At 38.8% G+C, this 16,039-nt stretch overlaps 1 protein-coding gene across 4 annotated transcripts in view; it reads right to left on the bottom strand.

The window, feature by feature from the left end:
• Nucleotides 1–14,825, bottom strand: part of LOC138752352 (MARVEL domain-containing protein 3) — a 60,204-nt gene extending 45,379 nt beyond the window's left edge. Inside the window, exons 1-2 of one of the 4 annotated variants that reach the window (XM_069915260.1) lie at nucleotides 14,720–14,807; nucleotides 13,840–14,039 (exon numbers count right to left, since the gene is read on the bottom strand). The gene's annotated coding sequence lies outside the window, so the exon portion shown is untranslated. Of the gene's footprint in view, nucleotides 1–13,833; nucleotides 14,040–14,475; nucleotides 14,699–14,719 lie in introns of those variants that run through there. The other 3 variants (XM_069915250.1, XM_069915254.1, XM_069915262.1) reach the window with 3 other exon arrangements.
• Between the last annotated feature and the right edge of the window lie 1,214 nt (nucleotides 14,826–16,039).

The raw sequence follows: 16,039 nt of genomic DNA, 5'->3' as shown, positions 1-16,039 counted from the left end.
TCACATTCCAAATTTGTCAGTGACATTATCTTGCTTTTGTCCATATTTATTTTATAGCCAGATACCCTTCCATATTTTTCTAATGTTCCTTGTAATTTTTCCAAGGATTTAACCGGATCTGATGGGTACAATTGCACATCATCAGCAAATAGACCAACTTTGTGTTATTCTTGTCCAACTTTGAAGCCCTTTATATCTGGATTCCTTATTATCTCTGCCAGTGGTTCAATCACTAGTTATAAAAAGTGCTAAGGACAGGGGGCATCAATCTTCTCAAGGGAAACACAGCTGATATCGGTCTAGTGGTTTAGGATATAAAGATTTATCCAGTTTATAAATGTTCTGCCAATGCCAAATTGTTCCAGTGTTTAGAAAGGGCCATTCCAAATGGTTGAATGCTTTTTCTGTGACCGGAGAGACTGTAATACTTGGATTTTGTTTAAATTTTGCCATGTGTATCATATTAAATAATCTTCCTAGACTATTTGAGGAATGTCTTACTTTAACAAATCTTACCTGGTCTGAATGTATCAGTTTTGGTAAATATTGTCCTAATCTATTAGCCGATGCTTTTGCTAGTATCTTATAATCAACATTTAACAGCGAAATTGGTCAAAAACAAAGTTTTTAATGAATCCTTTTTTTCAAAGGTAGGAATCCATCCTCCCCCACTGATTTATTAGCCTTTAGGTGACTCAGGGCTTTTTCAAATTCTTCTCTTGAAAAGGGGGTGTCTAGTTCTATCTTTTTTCTCTCTTCTAGTTTTAGAAGTTCAACATTCTTCCATTTCATTCTCATCTCCTAGTAATTCTGATTTGTATAATTTTGTGTAATATTGTCTAAAGATATCATTGATTTACTTTTGTGTACATTAGAGTATCTGTCTCTGTTTTTATAGCATTTATTATTCTTAACAACTCCTGTATTTTAACTTGCCAAGATAAGACTTTATGTGCCTGTTTGCCAAACTCATATTTTTATTTCATTTTTAAATGTAGTTTTTTCTGTTCTGTTTGTAATGTATTGTATCATAGATTTTTATTCTCCAGTAGTCTGTATTCTTCTTTGAATCCTATTCTTCAATTTTTTTTCTAATTCTGTAATATCTTTCTCCAAACTGTTTACTACTGCCACATATTCTCTTTTAAGATTTTTTGAATAGGATATAATTTGATCCCTCAAGTAACCTTTGAGCATGTCCCATATATTTTAAAAAAAACTATTATTAGTAGGTGGCTGATTTGTTTCACAAAATAATTTTATCTGTCTCTTTTGAGTCATATGGGATTGAGATGCCATCTGTATACATTCTTTTGGTTTTCCATTATTGCAATAGTTTATGTTTATAGTGAGTGGACTGATAAAAAGCTTCACTAGGTATTGTTTTTAATCACTCTACTTTTTACTTTTTAACTGGCCAGACACAAAAAATAAATCAATCCTTATATATGAATCGTGTACCCTTGAGTAAAAGGAATAGTCTCTCTCTCTCTCTCTCTCTCTCTCTGTGAGGTTTAATTGTCTCCATATATTGAAAAGATTTACATCATTCATATATGAAATTGTGGGTTTTTTTGCTGCTTTTGCCTTCTTTAATGTTCTTGCTCATTTATCTAATATCACGTCCAAGCAAAAATTAAAATCACTTCTGACCAATATATTTTGTCTTCCCTCTGCTGTTTTTAAGAATATATCCTTCATAAAGGCTTCATCATCATAATTTGGGGCATAGGTATTCATAAGTATCCATGCTTCTGCCTAAATTTTACAATATGCCATTACCTACCTTCTGGCTTGATCAACTGATGTGCATTCTATTAATAGTAGTGTAATTTTTATTAATTAAAATTACTATTTCTCTTGCCTTTGAACCAAAAGAAGATGATATTATTTGTCCTACCCATCTTTTTCAATTTATCATATTCTAATTTAGTAAGATGTTTCCTGTCGAAAGATTATATCTACTTTTAAATTCTTTCAGTATGCCGAGATCCTTTTCTTTTTCACCATCCTATTTAACAACATAAAAATTAAGTCCAATAAACATTAGTGTTTTATCCATATCATTTTTCAAAGAGATATTGTATAACAATAAAATCTTTCCAACTTTTTAAATAATACTGCATTTCCCTTTGAAAAATCATTTCCCTTATAAGGAACTTTTCTCTTTTGAGTAACATTTCCTTTTTAAGAAACATATACATTTCCCTTTTAAAAATACACACACACACATCCTCTAATGGTGGTGTAAGCAGTAAAACTCAGAAGCCCGCAAAAAAGGCCTGTGGAATTTTCCAAAAAAGAACCCTTCCTTTTAGCACCATTTTTTAAAACCACTCCTCTCCCAGTGCCATTTTCTTCCTTAGATTGGAGACCCAACCCTGCCACTTTCCTTTCTCTCCAGTGCTCTCAATGCACATTACAGTAATATATTTTTTTTCTTTTAGCAGTAAAAATAATACGGTTCGATATTACAAAATGGACAAAAGATACATTTTTCAGTTAGTCCTGTTTTAAAACAGTCTTCTTATCTGGCAGCTTTAATCTTTTCACAGCTTTCATAAAATTTCTTTCACTTCTTCTTTATTCTTGAAAATTCTTCGATTACCTTCTGAAACATTGACCCTCAGCGTCACTGGGCAAGTCATTGAGTATTTTAAGTTCTTGGATCATAGTTACCTTGTCAAATTATTTTTTTTGTTTGACCAAGGCAGGGATCAAGTCCTGGAGAAACATTATCTTTTCATTGTCCACCATGAATGGGCCATTGTTATTTTTGAATATTCGTATGTGCTCCCAAGATCACATCCCACTTTCGGTAACTTAAAAGTTTTACCAGGACTGGTCGTGATCATTGATCGCTGATTCTTCTGGGTCCGAGGATCCGGTGAGCCTTTTCAATTTGAAGCTTGTTTTGCCCCAGCATTTGTGGGATTCATTTTTCAAAATAGCTCATCGGGTCTTTCCCCTCAATATCTTCTCTCAGTCCAATAATTCTTACATTTTATTACATCTGCTGAAATTTTCCATATGATCGATCTTGTCCATCATTCCTTTTCTGTCTGTGTCCCATATTTTTGCTTTTTCTTCCAGAGACTTTAGCCCATCTTTTTTGTCCAGCTCAGCCTCCACATGTCATTCATTCCATTAAATCTTCCATGATTTCTTTAATTTCCAATTATCATCTCCAATATGTTTCTCTTATCGCACAAAGTTTCCATATTGTTCAAGATATTGGCTATATCTTGGGCCGACCCCGCAGCTCTGCAGGGTTCAGCCGGTCCCAAAGGCCCCTTCTGTGCCACTCGTCATTAGGCTTTCACTCCATATTCCTGGCTGAGCTGCTGGTTCTTCAGTTTTCGTTTTTAGTTGCCTTAGTCATTTTGTACTAGTTTTATCCATTTTTGTTGATGAAATTCTGATTGTTGAATTTTCAAACCATCTTTTTATACTTTTCCTGGAGAGCTCTTTCAGAACACACCTGCTAAGAACCTTTGTACGGCCATGCCCCAAATATTCCATGTTCTGAAAAATAACTGGAATAATTACTGTGCCAAAAACAAATAAACAGATTACCTTTGCCAAAACAACTAAACTATGCCAACAATTAGGAAAATCCACATGAATGATAAAACTTAATTCCCAAATAATTAATAAAATAAAATACTTTCTCTCCAACAGATTTATTTCTCTGATGACAATTAAGTATTAAACGATGTGCCTAAAGATTCTTTGACAAAAATAACATGCCCATTGACTCCTGGGGATCCCTAATCTATGACCACTGGAAGTGCAGAAGGAACATTTGGGATTGTTCAGAGAACCTCTAATGCTAGCACCAGGAGTACACTGAAGGCCTACATAGACAGCAGGTGGGGGGGGGGGGGGGGGGCATGCCACGTGATGACATGGGGCTAGACTTGGAATCACTTCTCTCTCTGTAAAAGTTTAAAAAAAAGAGTTTAAAAAGCTGAAGTGATTAAAAGAAAAGCTGTCGGAAGGCCTACAGAACAACTCAGAATGCCACCCAAGAAGGATAAAACAACTACTACCTTTCAAGAACTTGAAGAAGAAAAGGAAGCAGATAAAGAGAGGCTGACCTTGAAGAAGGATCCTGGAGCTGCCCAGAAGGTAGGAGCCCATGGAGACAAGCCTGGAGCTGGGGAGACCTTGGACATTGCTGTGGCCGCCTGCCACGGGAGAAGTGACCCTGCGCATGAGCAGAGCACAGAAAAAAAAAGGAGGCAATTATAAAAAAGGCTCATGAAGCCTCCAGCTCCAGTGATCAAGAAGAAGAACTGGAAGAGGAAATGTATGTAGAACGAAGAGTTTTAACTAAAAAAAAAGAGAAAAAAAAGACATATTTCTACAAAAGTAATTAAGAAATACACGTATACTTTTCAGCAATCTCTGGTGCAATTGACAATGTAAGTTAAAAAATGTAATGAGAGTGTAATTGAAAATAATAGTTATACAAAAAATGTGGAAAGAATGCAGTTGCAAATAGATAAAAATTTGAAGTGTTGGAAGAAAAAAATAAAGGGAATGAATTTGAAATTCAAAATGTTAAGAGAACAAGTGAAAAAAGTTCAAGCAGAAGCGGCCACAATAAAAGATCAACTAATTCCAAAATTTGATATGTTAGAAAATTTCAGTTGAAGAAATAATATAAAAATTGTTGGGCTTAAAGAAGACGATGAAGGACAAAATATGAAGAGATTTTTGCAACGTTGGATCCTGCAATCTTTGAGAGTAATTGAATTTCAAGGAGATATCAAGATTCAGAAAGCCTATAGAGCATTATGACCAAAACTACAATCAGATCAAAAACCACATTAAATACTGGTAAAGTTACTTTGTTATGAAGTGAGGGAAAAGATCCTGAAATTGGTGGTGAAACAAGCAAAAGAGAGACAGTCACCATTAATTTACAATGGAAATAAGATCCTTCTTTTACCCTGATATAACTTTTGATTTGTTTAAAAAAAATTCAATGCTGAATTGACAATATTGATAAATAAAAAAATTACCAGTTAAAATACTAGATACTAGTATAGATGTTTATTGAAATTATGTTATGGTAAATTGTCAGATCTATTCGGAACAATGGACCCTAATGAATGTATATGCACCAAATGTAAATGATGGTAAATTTATGCAAGATGTTTTTATACATTTATCTAATGCTAAGGGGAAAGTTATACTAGAAGAGATTTTAATTTTGCTTTAGACCCTAAATTAGATAGGTCAGGAGATAAAGTTTCAAAAAAATAAAGTAGCAAAAATGGTAAGAGATTTAACGAAAGATATGGACCTAGTTGATATTTGGAGAAAAATGTATTCAAATGAAAGGGATTATTCCATTTACTCTTTTTGATATAAAATATATTCACATATAGATATAATTTCTGCACAATTACAACATAGAGTACAAAAGGTAGAATTTATTGGATCATTCACCTTTAATGTTGTCAATTTTGTTGGAAGAGCAGCAAAAGATCGATTATAGATGGAGGTTAAATACAATATTATTGAAGAAAAAAAAGAATTTTGTGTTTATATGAGGCAACAGATAAATTTTTTTCTTGAAACCAATAAAGATTTGGTTATGAATAACTTTACATTAAGGGACTCTATGAAGGCATATTTAAGAGGTCAAATAATAAGCTACACTTCTAAAATAAAGAAAGATTATATGAAAGAAGTAGATCAGCTAGATAAAGAAATAATGAAATTGGAGAAGGAAATATGAGAAGAGAAAATTGCTAAGGTCAAAGAAATTAAAATTTAATTCAATACAGACTTAGAGTGGAGAGAGATAAAATGAGATCAAGACAAAAATATTATGTGTTGGGTGAAAGGGCTAATAAAGTTTTGGCATGGTAATTAAAAAAAAGAACAAAATTCTAGAACAATAACTGCAACTAAGGAACCTACAAGTCAGATTACTTATAAAACACAGGAAATAAATAATAAATTTAAGAAATTGTATGCTAAAAATGTATCATTCAGAATCTAAGATAATAATAAAATAAATGATTATATAAGACAAGTTAAACCACCTGTGCTAAAGGAAGATGAAAAGATAAGGTTGTCTGAAAGTTTTTCTTAAATAGAATTTTATGAGACTCTAATGTCTTTACAGAATAATAAGGCACAGGGTGAAGATGGTTTTCCACCAGAATTTTATAGAGTTTAAGGAGTTATTAATGCCTGTATTAATGGAGATAATAGACCAAATGAAAAAAAGTACATAATTTACCAGAATCATTTAAAACAGCATTAATAACAATGATTCTGAAGAAAGGGATTGTTTACAACCTTCTTTATATATACCTATATCATTATTGAAAAGATTACAAAATTCTATCAAAATTACTAGATAAAAGTTAACTGATTTTTTGCCAAAATTTAGTAAATATGGATCAAGCTTGTTTTATTAGGAATAGAAGAGCAGCAGATAATATTGTTAAATTTTTAATTTTGATAAATATAGCACAAAATAGAAAGATCCCAGCGGTAGCAGTAGCATCAGATGCAAATAAAGCATGTAATAGATTGGAATAGGATTTTTTTATTTGAAACAAATAAAGCCTTTAGGATTCCAAATACTTTTATAAATTGGATAAAGACATTGGATCAGCCAAAAGCAAAAGTGATTACAAATCTTCTTCTTTCTCTTCTTCTTTGGCTTGGCTTCGCGGACGAAGATTAATGGAGGGGTAATGTCCACGTCAGCTGCAGGCTCGTTTGTGGCTTACAAGTCCGATGCGGGACAGGCAGACACTGTTGCAGCGGTTGCAAGGGAAAATTGGTTGGTTGGGGTTGGGTGTTGGGTTTTTCCTCCTTTGTCTTTTGTCAGTGAGGTGGGCTCTGCGGTCTTCTTCAAAGGAGGTTGCTGCCCGCCGAACTGTGAGGCGCCAAGATGCACGGTTTGAGGTGATATCAGCCCACTGGTGGTGGTCAATGTAGCAGGCACCAAGAGATTTCTTTAGGCAGTCCTTGTACCTCTTCTTTGGTGCACCTCTGTCTCGGTGGCCAGTGGAGAGCTCGCCGTATAACACGATCTTGGGAAGGCGATGGTCCTCCATTCTGGAGACGTGACCTACCCAACGCAGTTGGATCTTCAACAGTGTAGATTCGATGCTGTCGGCCTCTGCCATCTCGAGTACTTCGATGTTGGTGATGAAGTCGCTCCAATGAATGTTGAGGATGGAGCGGAGACAACGCTGGTGGAAGCGTTCTAGGAGCCGTAGGTGATGCCGGTAGAGGACCCATGATTCGGAGCTGAACAGGAGTGCGGGTATGACAACGGCTCTGTATACGCTAATCTTTGTGAGGTTTTTCAGTTGGTTGTTTTTCCAGACTCTTTTGTGTAGTCTTCCAAAGGCGCTATTTGCCTTGGCGAGTCTGTTGTCTATCTCGTTGTCGATCCTTGCATCTGATGAAATGGTGCAGCCGAGAAAGGTGACCGTTTTGAGTTTTGTGTGCCCGATGGAGATGTGGGGGGGGCCGGTGGTCATGGTGGGGAGTTGGCTGATGGAGGACCTCACTTTCTTCAGGCTGACTTCCTGGCCAAACATTTTGGCAGTTTCCGCATAACAGGACGTCAAGCGCTGAAGAGCTGGCTCTGAATGGGCAACTAAAGCGGCATCGTTTGCAAAGAGTAGTTCACGGACAAGTTGCTCTTGTGTCTTGGTGTGAGCTTGCAGACGCCTCAGATTGAAGAGACTGCCATCCGTGCGGTAAGGTCTTCTAGACAAAGTTGCCCATTATCACCTTTTTTTTTTATTTGCATTAGCAGAAATAATTAGAACTGATAAAGAAATTAAAGGTTTTCTAAGTAGGTAATAAAAATCATAATATTAGTTTATTTGCAGATGATGTTATATATATTCTGGTCTCTATATTTAATGAGACCAGAAATATCACTAAATAAGTTGAATGAGAGGTTAAAACAATATGGATTAGTATCAGGTTATAAAGTCAATGTTGATAAAAGTGAGATGATGTCTATGGTAGATATGGATTATTCTCAGTGTAAAAGAATGACAACATTTAAATGGAAAAATGATGCAATTAAATATTTGGGAATAAAAATTAATATAAATATTAATAATTTGTTTAAGTTAAATTATTTGCCATTAATAAAAAAATTGGAAGAGGATTTGAGAAGATGGAAAGATTTGCCAATAATGCTAATAGGACAAGTGAATTGTATTAGAACAAATATTTTTCCGAGAATACAATATTTATTTCAATAGTTACCTAGTCATGTACCAGAATCATTCTTTGAAGTTTGAATAAAATAACACGAGAGTTTATTTGGAAAGGCAAGATGTCAAGAATTGGTTTGGAAAAAATAACGTGGAAATTTGATCAGGGAGGACTAAGACAAACAAATTATAAGAATTATTTCAAAGCAGCTCAATTGAAATTTTTGTGCTCCTGTTATCAAAGGGGTGAAAAACCAACTTGGATTCAAATAGAAATGATAAAATTGGTGAATTTATCCCAGTTCAAATTCTGTATAAATGGAATAGTGAGTTGTTCAAAGGAACTAAGGAGACATTAGTTTTAAAACATATTGAAAATATGGAATGGAATCTATATTGAGAGAGGAATTAAAAACTATCAATTACTAAAAATGTTGTTTAAAAAAAAAACTAACTTCTTCCTTTCACTTAGAATAATTCTTTATTTGATAATTGGTATAGTAAAGGTATAGAGGATAAAAAAAATTCTTAGGATTTAAAAAAAACTTTTGACCAATTAAAAGATACAATATACATAATAATATAATTTTCGCACATTATCAATTAAAATTGTATTTAAAAAAAGAAATTGGGTACAGATCTGAGACTCCCAAAACAAAGACAATTTGAAGATATAATAACAGATACGTTTATGGTAAAGAAATTTATTACTAATATGTATATCTTCTTTCTTTGGCTTGGCATCGCGGACGAAGATTTATGGAGGGGTAAATGTCCACGTCAGCTGCAGGCTCGTTTGTGGCTGACAAGTCCGATGCGGGACAGCAGACACGGTTGGAGCGGTTGCAGGGGAAAATTGGTTGGTTGGGGTTGGATGTTGGGTTTTTCCTCCTTTGCCTTTTGTCAGTGAGGTGGCCTGAAGAAAACTGAGGTCCTCCATCAGCCAGCTCCCCACCATGATTACCAGCCCCCCCACATCTCCATCGGGCACACAAAACTCAAAACGGTCAACCAGTTTACCTATCTCGGCTGCACCATTTCATCAGATGCAAGGATCGACAATGAGATAGACAACAGACTCGCCAAGGCAAATAGCGCCTTTGGAAGACTACACAAAAGAGTCTGGAAAAACAACCAACTGAAAAACCTCACAAAGATAAGCGTATACAGAGCCGTTGTCATACCCACACTCCTGTTCGGCTCCGAATCATGGGTCCTCTACCAGCACCACCTACGGCTCCTAGAACGCTTCCACCAGCGTTGTCTCCGCTCCATCCTCAACATCCATTGGAGCGCTTACATCCCTAACGTCGAAGTACTCGAGATGGCAGAGGTCGACAGCATCGAGTCCACGCTGCTGAAGATCCAGCTGCGCTGGATGGGTCACGTCTCCAGAATGGAGGACCATCGCCTTCCCAAGATCGTGTTATATGGCGAGCTCTCCACTGGCCACCGTGACAGAGGTGCACCAAAGAAAAGGTACAAGGACTGCCTAAAGAAATCTCTTGGTGCCTGCCACATTGACCACCGCCAGTGGGCTGATAACGCCTCAAACCGTGCATCTTGGCGCCTCACAGTTTGGCGGGCAGCAACCTCCTTTGAAGAAGACCGCAGACCCCACCTCACTGACAAAAGGCAAAGGAGGAAAAACCCAACACCCAACCCCAACCAACCAATTTTCCCCTGAAACCGCTGCAATCGTGTCTGCCTGTCCCGCATCGGACTTGTCAGCCACAAACGAGCCTGCAGCTGACGTGGACTTTTTACCCCCTCCATAAATCTTCGTCCGCGAAGCCAAGGCAAAGAAGAAAAGAAAGAAGAAGGGCTCTGCAGTCTTCTTCAAAGGAGGTTGCTGCCCGCCAAACTGTGAGACAATAGACAATAGACAATAGGAGCTGGAGAAGGCCATTTGGCCCATCGGGCCAGCACAGCCATTTTAGATTATGGCTGATCATCACCATCAGTACCCCTTTCCAGCCTTATCCCCATAACCCTTAACTCCGTTACCCACAAGAGTCTTATCTAACTCTCTTTTGAACATAGTCAGCGAATCCGCCTCTACCACCCTCTGTGGCAGAGCATTCCACAGATTCACACTTCTCTGGGTAAAAAAATGCTTTCTCATCTCCGTCCTAAAGGGCCTACCCTGTATTCTTAAACTATGCCCTCTAGTCCTCGTCTCCCCATCATTGGGAACAAGTAATCAGACTTCACCTTGTTTATCCCCCTGATGATTTTGTATACCTCAATCATGTCCCCCCTCATCCTTCTAAACTCCAATGGATACAAGTCCAGTTTTTCTAGCCTTGCTGCATATCACAACCCTGCCATCCCTGGAACTAACCTTGTAAATCTGCGCTGCACACCCTCTATAGCTAGTATGTCCTTCCTCAAGTTTGGAGACCAGAACTGGACGCAATACTCCAGGTGGGGTCTCACCAGGGCCCTGTATAACTGCAGAAGGGCGTCTCTGTTCCTATACTCCAATCCCCTCTTTATGAAAGCCAACATTCCATTTGCCTTCTTCACAGCTTTCTGAACCTGCATGCTAGCCTTCAGTGACCGGTGAACAAGTACACCCAGATCCATTTGCACTTCCCCACTCCCTAGCTTGTCTCCATTTAAATAATACTCAGCTTTCCTATTACTTCCCCCAAAATGAATAACCTCACATTTGTTCACATTGAAATTCATCTTCCATTTAGCCGCCCACTCCTCCAGCCTGTCCAAGTCCCTCTGCATTTTCCTTACCTCCTCCTCACACCGCCAAACTGTGAGGCGCCAAGATGCACGGTTTGAGGCGATATCAGCCCACTGGCGGTGGTCAATGTGGCAGGCACCAAGAGATTTCTTTAGGCAGTCCTTGTACCTTTTCTTTGGTGCACCTCTGTCACGGTGGCCAGTGGAGAGCTCGCCATATAACACGATCTTGGGAAGGCGATGGTCCTCCATTCTGGAGACGTGACCCACCCAGCGCAGCTGGATCTTCAGCAGCGTGGACTCGATGATGTCGACCTCTGCCATCTCGAGTACTTCGACGTTAGGGATGAAAGCGCTCCAATGAATGTTGAGGATGGAGCGGAGACAACGCTGGTGGAAGCGTTCTAGGAGCCGTAGGTGATGCCGGTAGAGGACCCATGATTCGGAGCCGAACAAGAGTGTGGGTATGACAACGGCTCTGTATACGCTTATCTTTGTGAGGTTTTTCAGTTGGTTGTTTTTCCAGACTCTTTTGTGTAGTCTTCCAAAGGCGCTATTTGCCTTGGCGAGTCTGTTGTCTATCTCGTTGTCGATCCTTGCATCTGATGAAATGGTGCAGCCGAGATAGGTAAACTGGTTGACCGTTTTGAGTTTTGTGTGCCTGATGGAGATGTGGGGGAGGCTGGTAGTCATGGTGGGGAGCTGGCTGATGGAGGACCTCAGTTTTCTTCAGGCTGACTTCCAGGCCAAACATTTTGGCAGTTTCCACAAAACAGGACGTCAAGCGCTGAAGAGCTGGCTCTGAATGGGCAACTAAAGCGGCACCGTCTGCAAAAGAGTAGTTCACGGACAAGTTCACCAACCCTCTTTTCAATCTTCTTCAGCATGATGCTGAACCAAGCCATGAAAGACCTCAACAATGAAGACGTTGTTTACATCCGGTACCGCACGGATGGCAGTCTCTTCAATCTGAGGTGCCTGCAAGCTCACACCAAGACACAAGAGAAACTTGTCCGTGAACTAATATGTATATAAAATTACAAGAAACTACAAAGAATAAAGATTTATATAAATCAAAAATGCAATGGGAGAAAGATTTAAATACACAAATTCAAGAGGAAATATGGTCAAAATTGTGTCAAGAAAGTGTTACAAATACAGTTAATGCTAGATATCAAAGGGTTCAATATAATTTTCTCCATTAATGATATTATACTCCATATAAATTAAATGGCCTTAACCTTAATTATTCCAATAAGTGTTTTTGATGTACATTCAGTGTGGTCTTATGAAAAAGTGGAAAGATTTTAGAATGATTTGAGTCTATTATTAGGACAAATTATGAAGATAAAGATACAAAACTTGGGGATATATATGAAAAGAATATAAAATTGAAATTGGATAAATGGCAAGAAAATTTTTTAAATATAGCAATAGTGGTTGCAAAGAAATGTACACCAATAACATAGAAAGTTGATAATTAAGTATTATTAAGTAGATAGCATAGTGAAATGCAAAATTGTATATCTTTAGGAAAAATTACATATAGTATAAGAAATCAAGTTGAACATTTTTATAGTATTTGGAAACCACATATGGATTTTATGAATAAGTTTCCATCCACCTCTTCCACCTTATCCACCCGTCTCAATTAAAAATTAATAATAATAATTAATGAACATATATAATACTATTGTATATGTAGTAGTAGGCATTTCTTCTCTCCTTTTGTCTTACTTTTGGGAGGGAGGTGGTTGGATAGAAAATTTAAAAGTTCTTTTTTTTAATCACTACTCATGATCAAATGATAAATATTGTATTCATTGAATTTTTCTTTTGTCTGTATTGATACAAATGATACATATATTTTTCCCAAAAAAAAACAGCAGGAGGGCACCATCTGCCCTATCACACACCACTTTCCCAGATGTGGGAGTCTGCACTTCCCACATTGGCTTCAGTACAACCCACAAAACAAGACAACCTCAATCCAAAAGGCCTGCCTGAGAACAAGGTGCTTGTCCACAATGCTGTTTGCCAAGTTGCCACTGATAGGATTTTTTTTTCTTGGAGTCACTACTTATTATTAAAACCCAGTTTAATTACAGATCTTATATGCTACAATGTGGAGTTAGCAGGTTCTTCCTATCACGGTGTGGGCTTCCTTCTGGACCTCTGTTTCTTGCCACATTTCAAGCATGTGCCAGTTGATAGTTTATTTGGCTAAACTGTAAACTGTCCCGAGTGTGGGTGGAAAATAAGGGGCGGAGGAAGCTGATGCAACAGGAGAAATGGCATGAGTGTAAGATTGGGGTAAATGGCACAGGCTTGAAGGACTCCCTGACTCTAATGGGGAAGTATTCATCACCACTAAAATTAAAGAAAAACATCTTTGGGGGTATGTGCAATTCTCCTGTGAAAGTTCAATTATTCCTTTAAAGTATAATGTATTTTACCCAAAAAATGCATCAAGATTTGTTATACCATGTACCTCTGTATGACTCCATGCTTATAAAACTTTCCTGTGTAAAATGCAGAATACAAATGGTCTATCTCTTGCAAACAGTACTGTTAGACTTGACACATATTTAGTTAGTGGCTAGAAATGTTAACCATGCAAACACAAGACAATTGTGAGGAAATTTGATAAGACCGAAAGATATCTGATAAGGGTCGAGGGTGATTTGACACAGGTGACCACATTCACGACTGGTTTACAGAGGGTAAATCTGTAACGATCGCTCGGCACCCAATTCAAGTTGTAACAAAATATTATTTTTAAAGAAAAATCCCAAAGATTATAGGGGAAGTAACCTGAAGGAAAAGATTGCAAGGAAATGCGTGCACGGGTATTGATCCTAATGAAGGACGCTCTGACCCGAAACGCGTACAATCCCACGACCACCCCTGCACTCACACACACATTGAGGCGGAGTTCCTCCACATCATCGCGCCTGCTCCCGATTCCTTTATCCGGTGCCTCTTTGATGGACTCGAGTGCTTGTTCGGCTAGAGGTTTTACTAAGTGCTTTACTCTGCCGTCACTTTTCCAGAATCCAGCGTAATTTACACCGCCACTTATTTATATTTGTTCTACTTCAGCTTGTCGTTTGGAACGATTATCTTGCAAAACAAACAACCCCGGTGAAATTCAATTCAAAGCAATCGTACACCCTTATCAGACTGTCGATTGAAACTTTTCTCTTGGAAAACAAGATGAACCCTGGTGAAATGCATCGAATCGGATTGTTTGCAAAATTATATTGTCTTACTATAAATTCGAAGTTGCACTGTGTAGAAGTGAGACGAGTTTGCTGAACCTTGATATGGGTCAGTGAACAAGGCCTGAAACAGCGCTACTATTGTAATAACATTGCAATCCATACCTGCGACTGCCTTGCACCGCAAAGGGGGGTTTCGGTCACCAGATCCCAGAACATATAAAAGGCCAGGTGCATTTACAACCAAAAGAGAAAGGAAATAGTCAAAAGGGGATAGACGGGCTAAACAGAATCATTGGGCTGGAATGAGGTGAGTTGAGACAGTCGTGAATCAGAACCTGCTGTCGTCCTGCGGCATGGGCAGACCCATAGATGAGAGCGCGGAGGATCCAGACCACGGCGTCGGGAGATCCAGAGGTGAGAGCGCGGAGGAGGATCCAGACCACGGCGCCGGCACCCGGGCTCGGCTCGCAGGCTGGCGTTCACAAAGGGGAAGCGGGCTTTAAAGATTCGTGAACCTGCGGCCCACCCAACTACTATCGAGTCTGCAAAAACGGCAACGATAAGAAGAGAGACATTTACCCGAAGTCGACTCAGCGGTGGGAATTTTTAGTCCGTGGATCGAAACTAGCGTCAGTGCACGGCGAGGGCGGGCGAGGCAACCGGTTCATCAGGTTCCTGGACTTTGGGACCAAGCCAAGGAATTTCTCTTATTTGAATATTTTTAAAAAAACAAACACAAAACAACACTTCTCCCCAGAATTTGAAATCAGCAAGATTTTTTTGAAAAGCACAAACACCCCTCAGATTTATCGCAAGATTTAATTATTGTCCCCAGCCCCTGAAATACCAGCAAAAACATGACCAACTCTCTTGGTCCCTCTGCAACTGAGTCATTGACAGACTCCAATCAGTGCTGGTGGGCCACATCACCTCCTCCACCACGAGGACACCCCAGTATGAGAAACAGAAGTACCTTCACAGAATTTGCTCGAGACAAAAATTGAGAACAAAGAACTTTTATTATACTATTACAACAATGCAAAGTTGGGTGCTTCCCCTTACCCTGGGAATACACACAGATACTGAGGCTGACCCAACTTTTATACATTTCATTTCAGTACAGAGATACCTTCCCCCTAACATTCTTCTGCCTCCTGGATTGGTTTAGCATTAGGTAATTCTGCCCACGTGGATTCTAACTTCTTATCAGTTTATGTGCCTTCCTGCAAACTTGTTAGCCAGGAAATAGCATGTCTTTGTTCACATTGACCACCGCCAGTGGGCTGATAACGCCTCAAACCGTGCTTCTTGGCGCCTCATAGTTTGGCGGGCAGCAACCTCCTTTGAAGAAGACCGCAGAGCCCACCTCACTGACAAAAGGCAAAGGAGGAAAAACCCAACACCCAACCCCAACCAACCAATTTTCCGCTGCAACCGTGTCTGCCTGTCCCGCATCGGACTTGTCAGCCACAAACGAGCCTGCAGCTGACGTGGACTTTTTACCCCCTCCATAAATCTTCGTCCGCGAAGCCAAGCCAAAGAAAAGAATCCCCAAGACTTGCTAAAGCTATCCACTTGCTATCCTGTTTTGAAGATCCTTATTTTATTATACTTTTATAACCCTTCCTCCCATTCCAGCATCCCTTCACCCTGATTTAACCCATAATACTTCATTTCTAATGAGCACTTGCTTGACTCCTCACATTCCAGCATCCCTTCACCTTAAGTTAACCCACAATACTTCATTTTTAATTAGCACTTGCTTGACTCCTCACATTCCAGTATCCCTTACAATCCACCCTTTTTCTTTAGCTACGCTTAGTAAATCCCCATTCGGTAGTGTTCTGTTAAGTTTGGTCCCTTTCCCAGCGAGTGAGTAAACGAACTGCGGCCTCAGCA

The sequence above is a fragment of the Narcine bancroftii genome, chromosome 1 (assembly GCF_036971445.1).
Source record: "Narcine bancroftii isolate sNarBan1 chromosome 1, sNarBan1.hap1, whole genome shotgun sequence".
NCBI classification, from domain to species: domain Eukaryota; kingdom Metazoa; phylum Chordata; class Chondrichthyes; order Torpediniformes; family Narcinidae; genus Narcine; species Narcine bancroftii.
Note: the sequence above shows the minus strand (reverse complement) of the source record. Positions and strands in the feature narration are given on the sequence as shown.